Here is a 20,707-nt window from a genome sequence, read left to right as displayed (position 1 = left end):
TACAGGCTAGGTACATTCCAACAAGGGTGAAAGTGAGGGAAACCAAACACAGGACTCCTTGGCTGATGAGGGAAATAGACGTTATGATGAAACAAAGAAAAAGGGGTGTATGATGCATGTCAGGTGAATAATTCAAGTGTGAACCAGGCCAAATACAATAACTTGAGAGGGGAGGTAAAGGGGAAGATAAGACTGGCAAAGCGAGAGTCGGAGAATAGAATGGCAGTCAACATAAAAGGGAACCCAAAAATCTTCTACCAGCATGTCAATAATAAAGTGGGTAGCAAGAGGTGGAGTTGAGCTTATTAGGGACAAAGAGTAATATATGCTTAGAGGCTCAGGGCAAGGCTAGAATGCTTAATGTGTATTTTGTATCAGTGTTTACAAAGGAAGAGGAATACCGACAAAATATCGGTAGATGTAGAAAGAGTAGAGGCAATGGATAGGGTAAAAATTGAGAGGGAGAAGGTACTGGAAAGCCTGGCTAAGCTTAGGGCAGATAAGTCACCTGGTCCGGGTGGCTTGCGTCTCAGGTTGCTAAAGGAAGTTGGGTTGGAGATAGCAGAAGGGCTTACCATAATCTTAAATCTTTCCTAGATATAGGGGAGATGCCAGAGGATTAGAGACTGGCAAATGTGACACCCTTATTCAAGAAAGGGTGTCAGTACAGTCCTAGCAACTACAGGCCAGTTAGTTTAACATCAGTGATGGGTAAGGTTTTAGAAACAATAATTAAGGAAAAAATAAACAGGCACTTGGAGAGAAGTTTGAGTTAATTAAGGATAGCTAACACGAATCTGTAAAAGGGAGACCATGCTTGACTAATCTAATTGAATTTTTTGATGAAGTAACAGAGAAGGTTGATGAAGACAATGCAGTGGATGTTGTCTATATGGATTTTAAGAAAGCGTTTTTCAAAGTACCACATAAAAGGCTGGTTAAAATTGAGGCTCATGGAACAGGAGGGTCAGTGTCCAATTGGATAAAAAATTGGCTTAAGGGCAGAAAATAGCAAGTTGTGGTAAATGGTTGCTTTTCATACTGGAGAATAGTAGATAGTGGTGCTCCCCAAGGGTCTGTGCTAGGACCACTGCTTTCTTTTCTACATATAAATGACTTGGATCTTGGAATACAGCGTCAAATTTGACGATGATACCAAAATTAGAGGAGTGGCAAACGGTGAGGATGATATGAGCCGCCTGCAACAGGACATAGATAGGCTAGCGGAATGGGCAGACAAATGGCAGGTGGAATTTAATACAGACAAGTGTAAAGTGATGCATTTTGGTAGCAGGGATAGGGTGAGGCAATATAGACATAATGGCGCAGTTCTGAAGAGTGTGCAGGAACAGAGGGACATGGGGCACATGTACATCGATCTTTGAAGGTGGCAGAACAGATTGAGGGAGTGGGTAGTAAAGCATATGGGATCTTGGGCTTCATATATCGAGTACAAAAGTGGAGGAGCAGTGGGACCTAGGTATATATGTGCATAAGTCATTGAAGGTGGCAGGACAGGTTGAGAGAGTGGTTAATAAAGCATACAGTATCCTGGGCTTTATTAATAGCGGTATAGAGTACAAGAGCAAGGAAGTTATGGTGAACTTGTATAAGACACTAGTTCAGCCTCAGCTGGAGTACTGCGTCCAGTTCTGTGCGCCGCACTTAAGGAAAGACGTGAGAGCATTGGAGAGAGTACAGAAAAGATTCAGGAGAATGGTTCCAGGGATGAGGATTTTCAGTTATGAGGATAGATTGGAGAAGTTAGGACTGTTTTCCTTGGAGAAGAACAGGCTGAGAGGTGATTTGATAGAAGTATTCAAAATCATGAGGGATCTGGACAGAGTAGATAGAGAGAAACTGTTCCCACTCGTGAACGAATCGAGAACGAGAGTGCACAGATTTAAAGTGTTTGGTAAGAGAAGCAAAAGCGATATGAGGAAAAACTTTTTCACGCAGCGAGTGGTTAAGGACTGGAATGCGCTGCCTGAGAACGTGGTGGAGGCAGGTTCAATTGAAGCATTCAACAGGGAATTAGACAGTTATATGAAAAGGAAGAATATGCAGGGTTACGGGGAGAAGCCAGGGGAATGGAACTGAGGGAATTGCTCTTCCAGAGATAGGCCGAATGGCCTCCTTCTGCACTGTGATTCTGCGAAAAGCAGGGAAGTAATGCTGTACCTTTATAAAACTCTGGTTAGGCCCCAACTGGAGTATTGCATCCAGTTCTGGTCACCACACCTTAGCAAGGATGTGAGGGTCCTTGTGAAGGTGCAGAGGAGATTTACCAGAATGGTTCCAGGGATGGGGGCTTTTAGTTACAAGGTTAGCTTGGAAAAGCTAGGGTTGTTCTCCTTAGGAGCAAAGGAGATTGAGGGGAGATTTGATAGAGGTATATAAGATTATGACGGGCTTCGATAAGTTAGACAAGGAAAACTCTTCCCATTAACTGGTACAAGGACGAGTGGACACAGATTTAAGGTTTGGGCAAGAGATGAAGGAGGAATGTGAAGAAGAACTTCTTTATGGAGCAAGTGGTAATGACCTGCTGCCCACAAGGGTGGTGGAAATGGAGGCAATCAATGATTTCAAAGGGAACTTGGATGGAAACTTGAAGGAAATAAACTTGCAGGGCGACTGGGATTGAGCAGGGGAATGGGACCGACTGGATTACTCCACGGAGAGCCAGTATGGACATGATCAGCTGAATGGCCTCCTTCTGTGCCGTAAGTGACTCTAGGGGCTGGATTTTAAAGCCTCTCCGCCGCCGGGAATGGTGGTTGGGGAGGTGTGGGGAAGGCGGGTGGCAATGAAGATTGCAACAGAGGAGGCCTGCCACAACCCCGACGGCTGCAGGACCCGTACTGATCTCGGTGGCTGTGCCGAGGCCTTGTGGTGGCTGCCTCGCCGCTCGGCGACGGGACCCGCATTAAAATATGTAAATGCCTACTTAACATGCAGGCCGCAGCAATTCTGTCAGCAGGTTGTTATCTTCATTGTGGCAGCCAGCAATGCTGCGCCTTCGAATCCCCATTCAGGGAAATGATGCGTAACACCTGTGGGGAGAGGGGAGGAGGTGTTTTTCTCTGTGCGGGAGGAGGGGAGGAGTGTCACAATGCCTCGGATTGGTCGGGAGGTGATGGGAAGGGGTAAAGGACAAAGGTTCAGAGCTTTTTGTGAGGTGGGGGGGGGGTGATGTTTTCAAGGTAGGTATTCTGGAGGGGAAAAAGGGCAGGAATGTTGTGTTATGCCACTTAAATGCTCAGTTAGGGCTTTAAGCCCTTTAAAAATGGCCCCGGTGCCTGCGCATAGGCACTGGACGCCATTGCCAGTGACAGATTGCCTGCTCCCACCACTTCATTGGGCTGAGGGAGGGGGGTGTGGCCGCCCCGGACATGGTAATGAGCCGCCGCATTTGGAATCGCGGCGGCTCTGCGACGTGGAACCCATACGTGCGGGCCACAAATTTGTAATCCCACCGCCTACTTCGGCGGCAGCCTCTTAAAATGCAGCCCTATGACTCCTTATGCACCCTTTTTATTCTCATCTTTTAAAGTTCTGGCAACGATGTTGAAATAAAAGCCAGCACAAAAAAAAAACATTGAAACCAACTTTATTAAACTATCCATTATTCCATACAAAAGTCAGCTAATCACCTTGTGCATTCCCTTGGTGCCTGTCTTCTGTATACTTTTGCCTGACCTTGTACTGCTATGCAGTGCTACCCATGTGCCTGCAGCATGACTGAACATAGGAATAGGAGTAGACCATTTAGCCCCTTGAGCATGCTCTACCATTCAATGAGATCTCCATATACTTCGCTTCGCACAAAATCCCTTAATACTTCGGTGAACTTAAGTCTATCCATCTCCGATTTAAAAATTGATCTCGCACCAGTTCCCACTTCCGAAAGTGTGTTCCAAACCTCTATTAATCTTTGTGTGTAGAATTGTTTTCTAATTTCACTCCTGACTGATCTGGTTCTAATTTTTAGAATCTGCTTCCTAGTCCTAGACTCCCCAACCAGTGGAAATAGTTTCTATCTGTTCCCCTTAATATCTTGAAAACTTTGTTCAAATCACCATTAACCTTCTAAATTTCAGGGAATATATCCCTAGTTTGTGTAATCTCTCCTCGTAATTTAACCCATTGGAGTCCAGGTATCATTCTGGCAAATCTATGCTGCACTCCCTCCAAGGCCAATATATCCCTTCCCAAGGTGTGGTTCCTGGAGCTGCTCACAGTACCCCCAGTGTGGTCTGACTAGGTCTTTGTATAGCTGAAGCATAACTTCTACACCCTCCCCCATCCTTGCATTTTAGTCCTCTAGATATAAAAGCCAGAAGATGTGGGAGTGGATGATTACCTTTCAGGGTCAGTGAGTATTAATGGTGATTCCCTCAAAAGCCTCAATAGAAGGAATAGAGATCAGAATAAAATATACTTTGCCCTACTTTTCAGGTCAGAACAGACATGTGATTTATTCCAAGGATTCTCCTAGTTCAGCATTGAGTGGCCACTGGGAGGAGTGGAAGTGGGGTTTGGGTTGCTTGACGTATGAGAACAAAGACAAGAAAGGCCATTTGACCCATGAAGCACCATCCACATATCCTGTTAGTCTATCTTATTCTGACCTCTACTCCATCTATTGAGGTTTCTAAGGGAAGGATTGCCTTTACTACTCACTGACCCTGAATAGTCATAGTCATAATGGCACAGAAGGAGGACATTCGGCCCATCGAGTCCATGCCAGCTCTCTGTAGAGCAATCCAGTCAGTCCCATTCCCCTGCTCTATTCCCGTAGCCTTGCAAGTTTATTTTCCTCAAGTGCCCACCCAATTTCCTTTTGACATCATTGATTGTCTGCGCTTCGACCATCCTCATAGGCAGCATGTTCCAGATCATTGCCACTGTAAAAAGGTTCTCCCTGACAACCCCCTGCATCTCTTGCCCAAAACCTTAAACCTGTGTTCCCTAGTACCTGTACGATGAACAAAGGTAATCATCCATTCCCACACCTTCACTATTTAATCCCAGCCAGTTTCCTCCATTGTCCCAGCAGGATCGGAGTCATCATGTCACATAATCTTCTTCTCTGATTTCGCCAACCCCTTTAATCCCATTCCTGTACAGATACCTATCCACTTGTTGTTTTGAAAATAATAATTGCCAAAGTATCAGCTGTTTTCATTGAGAATCTATTCCATATATTTGCCACTCTGTGTGGAAACAATATTCCTTCTAACCTCTCATCTTGTTTGAGGCTTGCTATACTTAGAACCATGCCCTTTATTTCTGCACTGACAGTCCAAGTTAAATAACTTGTCAACCTCGATATCTGCATAGCTAAACAAATTCAAGGCTACATCATATCCCCTCTCAATCCTTCTCTCTCCAGTTAAAGTCCTTGAGCTACATTTGGATTTGTTACTCTTCTCTAAAACATCTCCAGTGCATCAATGTACTTTTGAAGGTGATGTGACTAAGTTTACACACAGTACCCCAAATATGGCCTAATCAGTAATCTGTGTACAGATGTAATAATTTATTTCAACTTGCAAGAAGGTTTCTTAAAGATCTATCTTTATTTTTTTTTCACTTTTTAGAAAATGCCATTACATTGACTGGAAATATTCGGTAGCTAATTTGTGTGATCCCATTTTTTGCATATTTTCTACTGCACTGCCTTTCCTGTTATAATATGATCTATTGTACGTGTCTTTCTACACTAAATGAATCTGTATAGAATACATTGTGGATGCAACATAGAAATAGGCCATTTGGCCCAACCAATCCGTGTCCTTGTCTATCCTTCACACGAGCATGTTGTCTAATCACATTGACCCATCCTGTTCCCATAGCCCTTCATCTGCTTTTCCTTCATCATAGAATCATCGAGTGACACAGCACAGAAGGATGACCTGATGTTCTGATGAAAAGTCATTGACCTGAAATGTTAACTATGGTTCTGTCTCCACAGTTGCTACCTGACCTGCTGAGTGTTTCCAGCATTTTCTGTTTTCATTTTGGCATAACTTCCTTGCTTTTGTACTCTATGCCTCTATTATTAAAGCCAAAAGTTTGTATATGTTTAGTTTAGTTTAGTTTAGTTTAGAGATACAGCACTGAAACAGGCCCTTTGGCCCACCGAGTCTGTGCCGACCATCAACCACCCATTTCTACTAATCCTACACTAATCCCATATTCCTACCACATCCCCACCTGTCCCTATATTTCCCTACCACCTACCTATACTAGGGGCAATTTATAATGGCCAATTAACCTATCAACCTGCAAGTCTTTGGCATGTGGGAGGAAACTGGAGCACCCGGAGGAAACCCACGCAGACACAGGGAGAACTTGCAAACTCCACACAGGCAGCACCCAGAATTGAACCCGGGTCCCTGGAGCTGTGAGGCTGCGGTGCTAACCACTGCGCCACTGTGCCGCCCCAGATATGCAACCCCAGATCTGTCTGTACCTGCATCCACTTTAAAATTGCACCACTTAGTTTGTATTGACTCTCCTCATTCTTTTTATCAAAATGTATCACTTCACACTTCTGTGCAATAAATTTCATCTGCCACGTATCTGCCCATTTTACCAGTCTATGTCCATGGAACCAAAGAAAAGTTATGGCACAGAAAGAGGCCACTCAGCCCATCGTGTCCTCCTGAAGTCTGTTACTATCCTCACTTAGTACTACGTTTCAGCGTTTCATATCATCTGCAACCTTAGAAATTATTCCCTGTATACTCATGGCAAGGTGATTAATATTTATCAAAAGGAGCAGTTGTCTTAATACAGACACCTGGGAACACCACTGTATACTTCCTTCCAGTCTGAAAAACAACCATTCATAGGAACAAAATACTGTGGATGCTGGAAATCTGAAATGCCAAGCTGAAAATGTAGGAACTACTCAGTAGGTCTGGCAGCATCTATGGAGAGAGAAACCGAGTCAACGTTTTTTCCTGGTTTTTATTTTATATTCATTATTGCACTCTGCTTTCTGTCCTATAGTTAATTTTGTATCCACACTGCCACTGTCCCTTTAATCCCATGGGCTTTAATTTTGCCAACAAATCCATTATGTGGTTCTTTGTCAAATGCCTTTTGAAAGTTTAAATAAATTTTTTTACAGCAATTTTCTTTCTTTGTTAGTAGATGTATATGTGAACTTTCATCCACCTATCCAAGAAAGTTGGCATAACGTCCTCCTCCACACTTTAACTTGGGAAGTGAGTTTCCACAGCCTCAGAAGTCTGTGTGAAGAAGTTTCTCCTGCCCTCTAGGGTATATCAGCATAGTATAACAGACATCAGTAACAGAGTTTTTTTTAAATTTTCAAAATATACTTTATTCATAAAAATCTGTAAAAATTACATTCCCAAACAGTTTAAAACAGCATCAAGTCAAAAAATACAAACAGTGCAAAGGTGATCACTTTCCTTCGATACAATTATGAGTTGCCTCACAACCCTTCCATTTCATTGTCATGCCATATACATTTTTACATTTACAGCACACAAAATTTTCCCGATACAGTTCGAGGGGTTTCCCATGAATCCAGCCCCTCAGTTCAGCTTGGTGGGGGGGACCTTACACTGTGGTCTTTCCCCATTGAGCCTTTGCTGTGGCTGCCCCAAGCTTTAGTGCGTCCCTCAGCATGTAGTCCTGGACTTTGGAATGTGCCAGTCTGCAACATTCGGTCGTGGACAACTGTTTGCGCTGGAAGACCAGCAAGTTTCGGGCAGACCAAAGGGCGTCTTTCACCGAATTGATAGTCCTCCAGCAGCAGTTGATGTTTGTCTCGGTGTGCATCCCTGGGAACAGCCCGTAGAGCACAGACTCCTGTGTTACAGAGCTGCTTGGGATGAACCTTGACAAAAACCACTGCATCTCTTTCCACAACTGCTTTGCAAAGACACATTCCAGGAGGAGGTGGGCAACCGTCTCTTCCCCACCACAGCCACCGCGGGGGCATTGTGCAGAGGGGGCGAGACTTCGGGCGTGCATGAAGGATCTGACGGGGAGGGCCCTTCTCACCACCAGCCAAGCTACATCTTGGTGCTTGTTTGAAAGTTCTGGTGATGAGGCATTCCGCCAAATGACTTTGGCGGTCTGCTCGGGGAACCATCCGACAGGATCCCCCATCTCATTTTCCCGTAGGGCCTTGAGGACATTCCGTGCAGACCACTGCCTGATGGACCGGTGGTCAAAGGTGTTTTCCCGCAGAAACTGCTCCACGAAGGATAGGTGGTACGGCACGGTCCAACTGCATGGAGCGTTCCGCGGCAATGTGACCCGGCCCATCCTTCGCAACACCGGGGACAGATAGAACCTCAGCACGTAGTGACACTTGGAGTTTGCGTACTGGGGGTCTACACACAGCTTGATGCAGCCGCACACGAAGGTGGTCATCAGGATGAGGGCCACGTTGGGTACATTTTTCCCGCCCTTGTCCAGAGATTTGAACATCGTGTCCCTCCGGACCCGGTCCATTTTAGATCCCCAGATGAAGCGGAAAATGGCTTGGGTGACTGCCACAGCGCAGCAGTGGGGTATGGGCCAGACCTGCGCCACGTAGAGCAACAACGTGAGCGCCTCGCACCTGATGACCAGGTTCTTACCCACAATGGAGAGAGATCGCTGCCCCCACATGCCCAAATTTTGTCGTACCTTGGCTACTCACTCCTCCTAGGTTTTGGTGCACGCCCCGGCCCTTCCGAACCATATCCCCAGCACCTTCAGGTAATCTGACCTGACGGTGAAGGGGACAAAGGATCAGTCAGCCCAGTTCCACACAGTTGCTCCTCACAGACACCAGTGTCTCGCAGCCCCTCCATGTAGTGTCGTGTAGCTTCTCCTAATGGATATTTGCATTTTGGAGTCTCCCCTCACAGACAATAGAGCTGATCTTTGAAGAAGGCAATTCGTGCAATCATTTCTTATGTAGAGTGGAACACTATGGGCTGAATTTTGTTCTCTTGCAGCCAGGAGCGGCGACGGGTGAAAATAACAGTGGGCCGCATGTTCCCACGTCGCTGCGATCTCGAGCATGGTGGCTCATTAAAATATGCAAGGTGGCCAATACACCCCCTCCCCCCAATCAGGTGGCGAGGGTGGCCTCGGCAAGGCCGTTAACGGTGTCATCTCTCTCTGCGCAGGTGCAGCCGCCATTTTTAAAGTGCTGTCAGCCATGTTTGAAGACTGCAGAGTTGAGTCCCTTCCCCCGCTGACCACACCGAAAATAAATATTTGCCCGGTTTCTCCCCCGCCACCACCCCCCCCCCCCCCCCCCCAATCCCCCGCAATGCACCGAAATTGCAGAGTTGATCCCTTCTTTCCCCACCTCCACTACATTAAAAGTCCTGAGTTCCCCACTTCCCCACCTCGGTGGCGCCAGCTTTTCCTGGACGGGAAAGTGAAGGCACATGAGTGCCATCCATTCATGGAAGATCTGGATCTGACACGGGGAATTGTATTTAAATGGATGCATGAGGTATATTTAAATATTAAAAGCAGGGTCCAGTCGCCACAGGGGCTGCCATAGAGCCTTGTCGCCACCGGGAAACTGGGTCTGGCAATCCCGGCGTCCGGCTCCGTGTTGGGCCACTGCCGCTCCGATCTTCCGGCCTCTCCTGCCAAGGAACCCGATGTCGGGAGCTGAACAAAATGAATGCAGAATATGAAGATTGTCACTGCTAAGCTCCAATCTGTAAAATAATTACTTTTTTTTAATTCGTTCATGGGATGTGGGTGTCACTGGCTAGGCCAGCCTTTATCGCCCAACCTAATTTTCCTTGAGAAAGTGGTGGTGAGCTGCCTTCTTGAACCGCTGCAGTCCTTTGGGTGTAGGTACACACACAGTGCTGTTAGGAAGGAAGTTCCAGGATTTTGACCCAGCCACAGTGAAAGAACGGCGATATAGTTCCAAGTCAGGATGGTGTGTGGCTTGGAGGGGAACTTGCAGGTGGTGGTGTTTCCATGCATTTGCTGCCCTTATCCTTCTGGGTGGTAGAGGTCGCAGGTCTGTAAGGTGCTGTGAAAGGAGCCTTGGTGCGCTGCTGCAGTGCATCTTGTAGATGGTACACACTGCTGCCACTGTGCGTCGATGGTGAAGGGAGTGAATATTAAAGGTGGTGAATGGGGTGACAATCAAGCAGGTTGCTTTGTCCTGGATGGTGTCGAGCTTCTTCAGTGTTGTTGGAGCTGCACCCATTCACACAAGTGGAGAGTATTCCATCAGGAGAGAAGCTAAATGATTACTTTGTGTCTGTCTTCACTGAGGAAGATATAAGAAATCTCCCAGAATTAGAGATCCAAGGGACTAGGGAGAATGAGGAATTGAAGGAAATTAGTATTCGTAAGAAGGTTGTATTGGAGAAATTAATGGAGCTAAAGGTTGATAAGTCCCCATGACCTGATATTCTACATCCCAGAGTGTTGAAAGAGGTAGCTATGGAGATAGTGCATGCATTGGTGGTCATCTTCCAAAATTCTATGGATTATGGGAAGGTTCCTGCAGATTGGAAGGTTGCAAATGTCATCCCACTATTATAGAATCATTATAGTGCGGAAGGAGGACATTTGGCCCATCGTGTCTGCACTCGCTCTCTGAAAGAGCAATTCCCTCAGTTCCATTCCCCTGCCGCCTTCTGTAACTCTGCACATTCTTCCTTTTCATATAACTGTCTAACTCCCTTCTGAAAGCTTCAATTGAACCTGCCTCCACCGCGTTCCCAGGTAGCACATTCCAGACCTTAACCACTCCATGAAATAGTTTTTTCCTCATGTCACTTTTGCTTCTCTTACCAAATACTTTAAATCTGTGCCCTCTCGTTAGTTAGTTACAGATACAGCACTGAAACAGGCCCTTCGGCCCACCGAATCTGTGCCGACCATCAACCACCCATTTATACTAATCCTACACTCCTACCACATCCCCACCTGTCCCTATATTTCCCGACCACCTACCTATACTAGGGGCAATTTCTAATGGCCAATTTACCTATCAACCTGCAAGTCTTTTGGCATGTGGGAGGAAACCGGAGCACCCGGAGGAAACCCACGCAGACACAGGGAGAACTTGCAAACTCCACACAGGCAGTACCCAGAATTGAACCCGGGTCGCTGGAGCTGTGAGGCTGCAGTGCTAACCACTGAGCCGCCCAAATGGTTTGTTCTCGAACCTTTCATGAGTGGGAACAGTTTCTCTTTATCTACTCTGTCCAGACCCCTCATAATTTTGAATACCTCTATCAAATCACCTCTCAGCCTTCTCTTCCCCAAGGATTAAAACAGTCTTAACTTCTCCAATCTATCTTCATAACTGAAATTCCTCATCCCTGGAACCATTCTTGTGAATCTTTTCTGTACTTTCTCCAATGCTCTCACATCTTTCCTAAAGTGTGGCGCCCAGAACTGGGGCCAGTACTCCAGCTGAGGCTGAACTAGTGTCTTGTACAAGTTCAACATAACCTCCTTACTCTTGTACTCTTTGCTCCTATTAATAAAGCCCAGGATACTGTATGCTTTATTAACCGCTCACTCAACCTGTCCTGCCACCTTCAATGACTTGTGCATATATACACCTAGGTCCCTCTGCTCCTGTACCCCTTTTAGAATTGTACCCTTTATTCTATATTGTTTCTCCATGTTCTTCCTACCAAAGTGAATCACTTCACATTTCCCTGCATTGAACTTCATCTGCCATCTATCTGCCCATTCCACCAACTTGTTCATGCCCTTTTGAAGTTCTACACTGTCCTCCTCACAGTTCACAATGGTTCCAAGTTTCATATCATCTGCAAACGTTGAAATTGTGCCCTGCACACCAAGGTCTAGGTCATTAATATATATCAGGAAAAGGAAGGTTCCCAACAATGATCCCTGGGGACCTCCACTACAAACCTTCCTCCAGCCTGAAAAACATTCATTAACAACTACTCTCTGTTTCCTGTCACTTAGCCAATTTCGTATCCATGTTGCTGCCGTCTCTTTTATTCCATGAGCTGCAAGTTTGCTCACAAGTCTGTGTGACACTGTATCAAAAGCCTTTTGAAGGTCCATGTGCTCCACATCAACAGCATTACCCTCATCAACCCTCAAAAAACTCTAAGTTAGTTAGACATGATTTTCCCTTAGGAAATCCATTCTAGCTTTCCTTAATTAACTTACATTTGTCCATGTGACTTGATTTTGTGCCGAAAATTTTTTTTAGAAGTTTTCCCACCACCGAAGTTAAACTGACTGACCTGTAGTTGCTGGGCTTATCTTTACACCCTTTTTTGAACAAGGGTGTAGCGTTTGCAATTCTCCAGTCCTCTGGCATCACCCCCGAGTCTAAGGAAGACTGAAAAATTATGGCCAGTGTCTCTGCAATTTCCACCCTCGCTTCCCTCAGTATCCTTGGATACATCTCATCTGGCCCAGGTGCTTTCTCCACTTTAAGTACAGACAGCCTTTTTAATACTTCCTCTTTATCAATTTTAAACCCCTCTAGTATCTGACTTACCTCCTCTTACAACATTGCCTGGGTTGCATCATCTTCCTTGGTAAAGACTGGTGTCAAGTATTCATTTAATACCTCAGCTATGCCCTCTGCCTCCATGTGTAAATCCTCCTTCTGGTCTCGAATGGGCCCCACTCCTCCTTTTACCACCTTTTTACTATTTATATGCCAAGAGAAAACTTTAGGATTTCCTTTAATGCTAGCTGCCAGTCTCTTTTCATGCTCTCTCTCTGATTCTCTTATTTGAATTAGAACATTACAGCGCAGTACAGGCCCTTCGGCCCTCGAAGTTGCGCCGACCTGTGAAACCATCTGACCTACACTATTCCATTTTCATCCATATGTCTATCCAATGACCACTTAAATGCCCTTAAAGTTGGCGAGTCTACTACTGCTGCAGGCAGGGCGTTCCACGCCCCTACTACTCTCTGAGTAAAGAAACTACCTCTGACATCTGTCCTATATCTATCACCCCTTAACTTAAAGCTATGTCCCCTCGTGTTTGCCATCACCATCCGAGGAAAAAGACTCTCACTATCCACCCTATCTAACCCTCTGATTATCTTATATGTCTCTATTAAGTCACCTCTCCTCCTCCTTCTCTCCAACGAAAACAACCTCAAGTCCCTCAGCCTTTCCTCGTAAGACCTTCCCTCCATACCAGGCAACATCCTAGTAAATCTCCTCTGCACCCTTTCCAAAGCTTCCACATCCTTCCAAGAATTCGGTGACCAGAACTGCACGCAATACTCCAGGTGCGGTCTCACCAGAGTTTTGTACAGCTGCAGCATGACCTCGTGGCTCCGAAACTTGATCCCCCTACTAATAAAAGCTAACACACCATATGCCTTCTTAACAGCCCTATTAACCTGGGTAGCAACCTTCAGGGATTTAAGCACCTGGACACCAAGATCTCTCTGCTCATCTACACTACCAAGAATCTTCCCATTAGCCCAATACTCTGCATTCCTGTTACTCCTTCCAAAGTGAATCACCTCGCACTTTTCCGCATTAAACTCCATTTGCCATCTCTCAGCCCAGCTCTGCAGCCTATCTATGTCCCTCTGTACCCTACAACATCCTTCGGCACTATCCACAACTCCACCGACCTTAGTGTCATCCGCAAATTTACTAACCCACCCTTCTACACCCTCTTCCAGGTCATTTATAAAGATGACAAACAGCAGTGGCCCCAAAACAGATCCTTGCGGTACACCACTAGTAACTAAACTCCAGGATGAACATTTGCCATCAACCACCACCCTCTGTCTTCTTTCAGCTAGCCAATTTCTGATCCAAAGCTCTAAATCACCTTCAACCCCATACTTCCGTATTTTCTGCAATAGCCTACCGTGGGGAACCTTATTAAACGCCTTACTGAAATCCATATACACCACATCCACTGCTTTACCCTCATCCACCTGTTTGGTCACCTTCTCGAAAAACTCAATAAGGTTTGTGAGGCACGACCTGCCCGTCACAAAACCGTGCTGACTATCGCTAATGAACTTATTCTTTTCAAGATGATTATAAATCCTGTCTCTTATAACCTTTTCCAACATTTTACCCACAACCGAAGTAAGGCTCACAGGTCTATAATTACCAGGGCTGTCTCTACTCCCCTTCTTGAACAAGGGGACAACATTTGCTATCCTCCAGTCTTCCGGCACTATTCCTGTCGATAATGACTACATAAAGATCGAGGACAAAGGCTCTGCAATCTCCTCCCTAGCTTCCCAGAGAATCCTAGGATAAATCCCATCTGGCCCAGGGGACTTATCTATTTTCACACTTTCCAAAATTGATAACACCTCCTCCTTGCGAACCTCAATCCCATCTAGCCTAGTAGCCTGAATCTCAGTATTCTCCTCGACAACATTTTCTTTCTCCACTGTAAATACTGACGAAAAATATTCATTTAACACTTCCCCTATCTCCTCTGATTCCACACACAACTTCCCACTACTATCCTTGATTGGCCCTAATCTAACTCTAGTCATTCTTTTATTCCTGATATACCTATAGAAAGCCTTAGGGTTTTCCCTGATCCTATCCGCCAATGACTTCTCGTGTCCTCTCCTTGCTCTTAGCTCTCCCTTTAGATCCTTCCTGGCTAGCTTGTAACTCTCAAGCGCCCTAACTGAGCCTTCACGTCTCATCCTAACATAAGCCTTCTTCTTCCTCTTGACAAGCGCTTCAACTTCTTTAGTAAACCACGGCTCTCTCGCTCGACAACTTCCTCCCTGCCTCACAGGTACATACTTATCAAGGACACGCAGTAGCTGCTCCTTGAATAAGCTCCACATTTCGATTGTTCCCATCCCCTGCAGTTTCCTTCCCCATCCTACGCATCCTAAATCTTGCCTAATCGCATCATAATTTCCTTTCCCCCAGCTATAATTTTTGCCCTGCGGTATATACCTGTCCCTGCCCATTGCTAAGGTAAACCTAACCGAATTGTGATCACTATCACCAAAGTGCTCACCTACATCTAAATCTGACACCTGGCCGGGTTCATTACCCAGTACCAAATCCAATGTGGCATCGCCCCTGGTTGGCCTGTCTACATACTGTGTCAGAAAACCCTTCTGCACACACTGGACAAAAACTGACCCATCTAAAGTACTCGAACTACAGTATTTCCAGTCGATATTTGGAAAGTTAAAGTCCCCCATAACAACTACCCTGTTACTCTCGCCCCTGTCGAGAATCATCTTCGCTATCCTTTCCTCTACATCTCTGGAACTATTTGGAGGTCTATAAAAGACTCCCAACAGGGTGACCTCACCTCTCCTGTTTCTAACCTCGGCCCATACTACCTCAGTAGACGAGTCCTCAAACGTCCTTTCTGTCGCTGTAATACTTTCCTTGATTAACAATGCCACACCCCCCCCCTCTTTTACCATCTTCACTGTTCTTACTGAAACATCTAAATCCCGGAACCTGCAACATCCATTCCTGCCCCTGCTCTACCCATGTCTCCGAAATGACCACTACATCGAGATCCCAGGTACCAACCCATGCTGCAAGCTCACCCACCTTATTCCGGATGCTCCTGCCGTTGAAGTAGACACACTTTAAACCAGGTTCTTGCTTGCCAGTGCCCTCTTGCGTCCTTGTAACCTTATCCCTGCCCTCACTACTGTCAACATCCTGTACACTGGCACTACAATTTAGGTTCCCATTCCCCTGCTGAATTAGTTTAAACCCCCCCGAAGAGCACTAGCAAATCTCCCCCCCAGGATATTGGTACCCCTCTGGTTCAGGTGAAGACCATCCTGTTTGTAGAGGTCCCACCTACCCCAGAAAGAGCCCCAATTATCCAGGAAACCAAAACCCTCCCTCCTGCACCATCCCTGCAGCCACGTGTTCAACTCCTCTCTCTCCCTATTCCTCGCTTCGCTATCACGTGGCACGGGCAACAACCCAGAGATAACAACTCTGTTTGTTCTCGCTCTAAGCTTCCACCCTAGCTCCCTGAATTTCTGCCTTAAATCCCCATCTCTCTTCCTACCTATGTCGTTGGTGCCTATGTGGACCACGACTTGGGTCTGCTCCCCCTCCCCCTTAAGGATCCCAAAAACACGATCCGAGACATCACGAACCCTGGCACCTGGGAGGCAACATACCAACCGTGAGTCTCTCTCGTTCCCACAGAACCTCCTATCTGTTCCCCTAACAATGGAGTCCCCAATGACTAATGCTCTGCTCCTTTTCCCCCTTCCCTTCTGAGCATCAGGGACAGACTCTGTGCCAGATACCTGTACCCCATTGCTTACCCCTGGTAAGTCGTCCCCCGCAACAGTATCCAAAACGGTATACCTGTTGTTGAGGGAAACGGCCACAGGGGATCCCTGCACTGCCTGCTGGTTCCCTCTCCTTCCCCTGACGGTAACCCATCTACCTACTTCTTGTACCTGAGGTGTGACTACCTCCCCATAACTCCTCTCAATAACCCCCTCCGCCTCCCGAATGATCCGAAGTTCATCCAGCTCCAGCTCCAGTTCCCTAACGCGGTTCTCGAGGAGCTGGAGTTGGGTGCACTTCCCGCAGATGCAGTCAGCAGGGACACTCTTGGTGACCCTTACCTCCCACATTCTGCAGGAGGAGCATACAACTGCCTTAACTTCCATTCCCTCTATTCTAAATTCCCAACAAATCTACTGAAAAACCAAAAAAAAAGTCAAAACTTGTTAGGTTAGCAATCCAACAGACAGAACTTCTTAAATAAAAAGCTTACCTTATCAACACAACAGAGTCCTTTTTTTTGGTTAAAGGAGGAGGGTGGGTGGGAGACACTACACGTGTAGTGTCTCGGGTACAGCCACCACCCAAATATATAGTTTTTACTTACCCAGCAGTCCCCTGGTCCTCCGAAAACAAAAGGGAATTAACTTTTAAACTTACACTGAAATTGACTTCCCAGCTGTAAGCTCGCTCCCGCACCTCCGCTACTGTCAAGCTGCAGTCACCAAAACTAAAAGAAAAAGAGATTTTAAACCACCCAAATATATAGTTTTTACTTACCCAGCAGTCCCCTGGTCCTCCGAAAACAAAAGGGAATTAACTTTTAAACTTACACTGAAATTGACTTCCCGGCTGTAAGCTCGCTCCCGCACCTCCACTACTGTCAAGCTGCAGTCACCAAACTAAAAGAAAGAGATTTTAAACCACTTCCCCTCTGGACCCTCTATATTCAGCCTGGTTCTCAATAGTATTTTCTACCTGGCATCTGTCATAAGTACATTTTTTCTTCTTTATCTTAATCGCTACCTCTTTTGTCAGCCAGGGAGCTCTGGATTTGTTTATCCTACTTTTCCCCTTCGAGGGAACATACCTTGACTGTGCCTGAACTATCTCTTCTTTGAAGGTAGCCCATTGTTCATCGACCGGTTTTCCTGCCAGCTTTTGACTCCAATTTATTCACTCCAGCTCCATTCTTACCCCATTGAAATTGGCCTTCCCCCAGTTAATTATTCTTACCCTGGACTGCTCTTTGTCCTTTTCCATAGTCAGCTTAAACCTTATGATGCAATGATCACTATCCCCTAAATGCTCTCCTACTGTCACTTGATCCACTTGGCCCACCTCATTCCCAAGAACCCTCACGACATTTAAGAAGTATTTAGATGAGCACTTGAAACGCCATAGCATACAAGGCTACGGGCCAAGTGCAGGAATATGGGATTATAATAATTGGGTGGTGGATGGCTGGCACAGACACGATGGGCCGAAGGACCTGTTTCTGTGCTGTATAACTCTATGACCCTATGACTCTAACCAGGTCTAACAGTACCTCCTTTCTTGTTGGATGAGCAACATACTGCTGTCGAAAATTTTCCTGAACACACACTAGGAACTCTTGCCCCTCACTTCCCTTTACACTACTATTATCCCAGTCTATGTTTGGATAATTAAAGTCCCCCATTGTAACCACCCTATAATTTTTGCACCTTTCTGTAATTTCCTTGCAAATTTGTTCCTTCACGTCCTTCCCACTAGCTGGTAGCCTATAGACAACATCGAGCAATGTAAGTACATCTTTTTTGTTCCTTAGCTCTAGCCAAATTGATTCTGTCCTTGACCCCTGTGTGGCATCCTTTTTCTCCAGCACTGTGATGCTCTTCTTAATCAATACTGCCATCTCTCCCCCTTTTTTCCCTTTCCTATTTTTCCTGAACACCTTATATCCAGGAACATTTAACACCCAATCCTGCCCTTCTTTGAGCCAGGTCTCTGTTGTAACCACAACATCATATTTCCACATGGCAATCTGCACCTGTACCTCACCAGTCTTATTAACCACACATACATGCACATTAATCCTGATTCAGACTTTATCACTTTCTCCCTTACTCTGATCCCACCTAATAACTTACTATTCCCTACTCTCGTGCTATCAATCTCCCCCAGAATTCTGTGCACCTTGGTATTCCCCTCTGATACTTGCTCCTGGTTCCCACACCCCTGACAAGTTACCAGTTTTGCTTCACTCCAATCTGAGTTCCCTCTCAGGTTCCCATCCCCCTGACAATTTAGTTTAAACCCTCCCCAATAGCACTATCCAATCTCCCTGCGAGGCTTTTCGTCCCAGTCCTGCTAAGATGCAACCCGTCCACCTTGTACAGGTCCCACTGCCCCAGAACCGGTGCCAATATCTCAGAAATCTGATGCCCTCCCTCCTACACCAGTTCTCCAGCCACGTGTTCAATCGCTCAATTCTCCTATTCTTATGCTCACTTGCAAGTGGGACTGGCAGTAATCCTGAGATTACTGCTTTTGAGGTCCTGCTTTTCAATCACCTTCCTAGCTCCCTAAAATCTGCTTTCAGGACCTCAACCTCCTTCTTCTCTATGTCATTGGTACCAATGTGGACCATGACCTCTGGCTGTTTACCATCCCCCAGAAGAATGTCCTGCAACCGCTCCGTGACATCCTTAACCCTGGCACCAGGAAGGCAACACACCATCCTAGAGTCACATTTACTGTTGCAGAAACGCCTGTCTGTTTCCCTAACTAACGAATCCCCATTATCACTGCAGCTGTTCCACTCTTCTTCCTACCCTCCTGTGCAGCTGAGACACCTGTGGTGCCACAAACCTGGCTCTGACTGCACTCCTCTGAGGAACCATCACCCTCACCGGTACCCAAAGTGGAAAAGCGATTAGCACGTGAGATCATATCAGGAGATTCCTGCACAACCTGCCTGGTTCTCTTAGACTGGCTGGCAGTCACCCATTCCCTTGCTGCCTGCATGCTCCTAACCTGTGGTGTGACCACCTCCCTAAACATGCTATTCACGTAGTCCTCCACCTCGCAGATGCACAACAGAGACTCCAGCTGACGCTCGAGTTCCGAAACCTGGAGCTCAAGTTTATGCAGCCAGTGACACTTCCTGCAGATGTGTTTCTCTAGGACACATGGTACGTCCATGACTTTCCACATGCCACAGGATGCACATTCCATTCAGCCGAGCTGCCCTACCATACCTTCACTTTACAGACTGTTTATTCTAAGTAGAATAGCTTAACAGGTACTCACCAGCCAGCTCTTTCCACTGCACCGAAGCAAGAACCAAATACTGGAGGGTTAAAAAAGTAGAAAAATGGAGTACCTCCTCTCCCCTTCACTGAACTTGCCACTCACCAAACCCGAATCTCCACACTCAGCTTGCAATCTGCACACCATTTTTAAGAAGGGAGGGAGAGGGAAAACAGGGTGCTCCAAACAGACCTGTTAGTCTTGCTTCAATCAAATGGAACCTTGGTTCGACTGCACCCTGGAGTACTGTGTGCAGCTTTGGTCCCCCTACCTTTGGAAGGATATTATTGCCATAGAGGGAGTGCAACGAAGGTTCACCAGACTTGTTCTTGGGATGGCGGGTCTGTCCTATGAAGAGAGATTGGGGAAACTGGGCCTGTATTCTGTAGAGTTTTGAAGAATGAGAGGTGATCTCATTGAAGCCTACAAAATACTTAAAGGGATAGACAGGGTAGATGCAGCTAAGATGTTTCCCCTGGTTGGGGAGTCTAGAACCAGGGGACTCAATTTCAAATTAAGGGTGAAGCCAGTTAGGACTGAGATGAGGAGAAATTTCTTTACTCAGTGGGTTGTGAATCTTTGGAATTCTCTATCCCAGAGCTGTGGACGCTCAGTCATCAAGTATGTTTGAAGCAGAGATTGACCGATTTCTGAACACCAATGCCATAAAGGGAGATGGGGATAGTGTGGGAAAAAGACATTGAAGTGGATGATCAGCCATGACTGTATTGAATGGCGGAGCAGGCTCGATGGGCTGAATGGCCTGCTCCTGTGTTCCTGTGTTCCACACTCCTGACCTGTTTCTTATAGATGGTGGACAGGGATTGGGGAGTCAGGAGGTGAGTTACTTGTCGCAGAATTCCCAATCTCTGACCTGTTCTTGTAGCCATAGTATTTAAGTAGCTGGGCTATGAGGTTAGAGATTGTGATTGAATACGGTGCTGCTGCTACTGATGGCCCACAGCGCCTCATGGGTGCCCAGCTTTGAGTTGCTAGATCTGTTCAAAATCTAACCCATTTAGCACGATGGTAATGCCACACAACACGATGGTGGGTATCCTCAATGTGAAGGCAGGACTCCGGTTCCACAAGGACTGCGTGGTCGTCATTCCTACCAACACTGTCGTGGACAGATGCATCTGCGGCAGG

At 46.2% G+C, this 20,707-nt stretch overlaps 1 protein-coding gene across 4 annotated transcripts in view; it reads left to right on the top strand.

Moving 5' to 3' along the window:
* LOC137346877 (integrin alpha-E-like) overlaps nt 1-20,707 on the top strand; it is a 397,091-nt gene that overhangs the window by 65,130 nt on the left and 311,254 nt on the right. The window lies entirely within an intron of this gene.

This window comes from Heterodontus francisci, chromosome 30 (assembly GCF_036365525.1).
Source record: "Heterodontus francisci isolate sHetFra1 chromosome 30, sHetFra1.hap1, whole genome shotgun sequence".
NCBI lineage: Eukaryota > Metazoa > Chordata > Chondrichthyes > Heterodontiformes > Heterodontidae > Heterodontus > Heterodontus francisci.
Note: the sequence above shows the minus strand (reverse complement) of the source record. Positions and strands in the feature narration are given on the sequence as shown.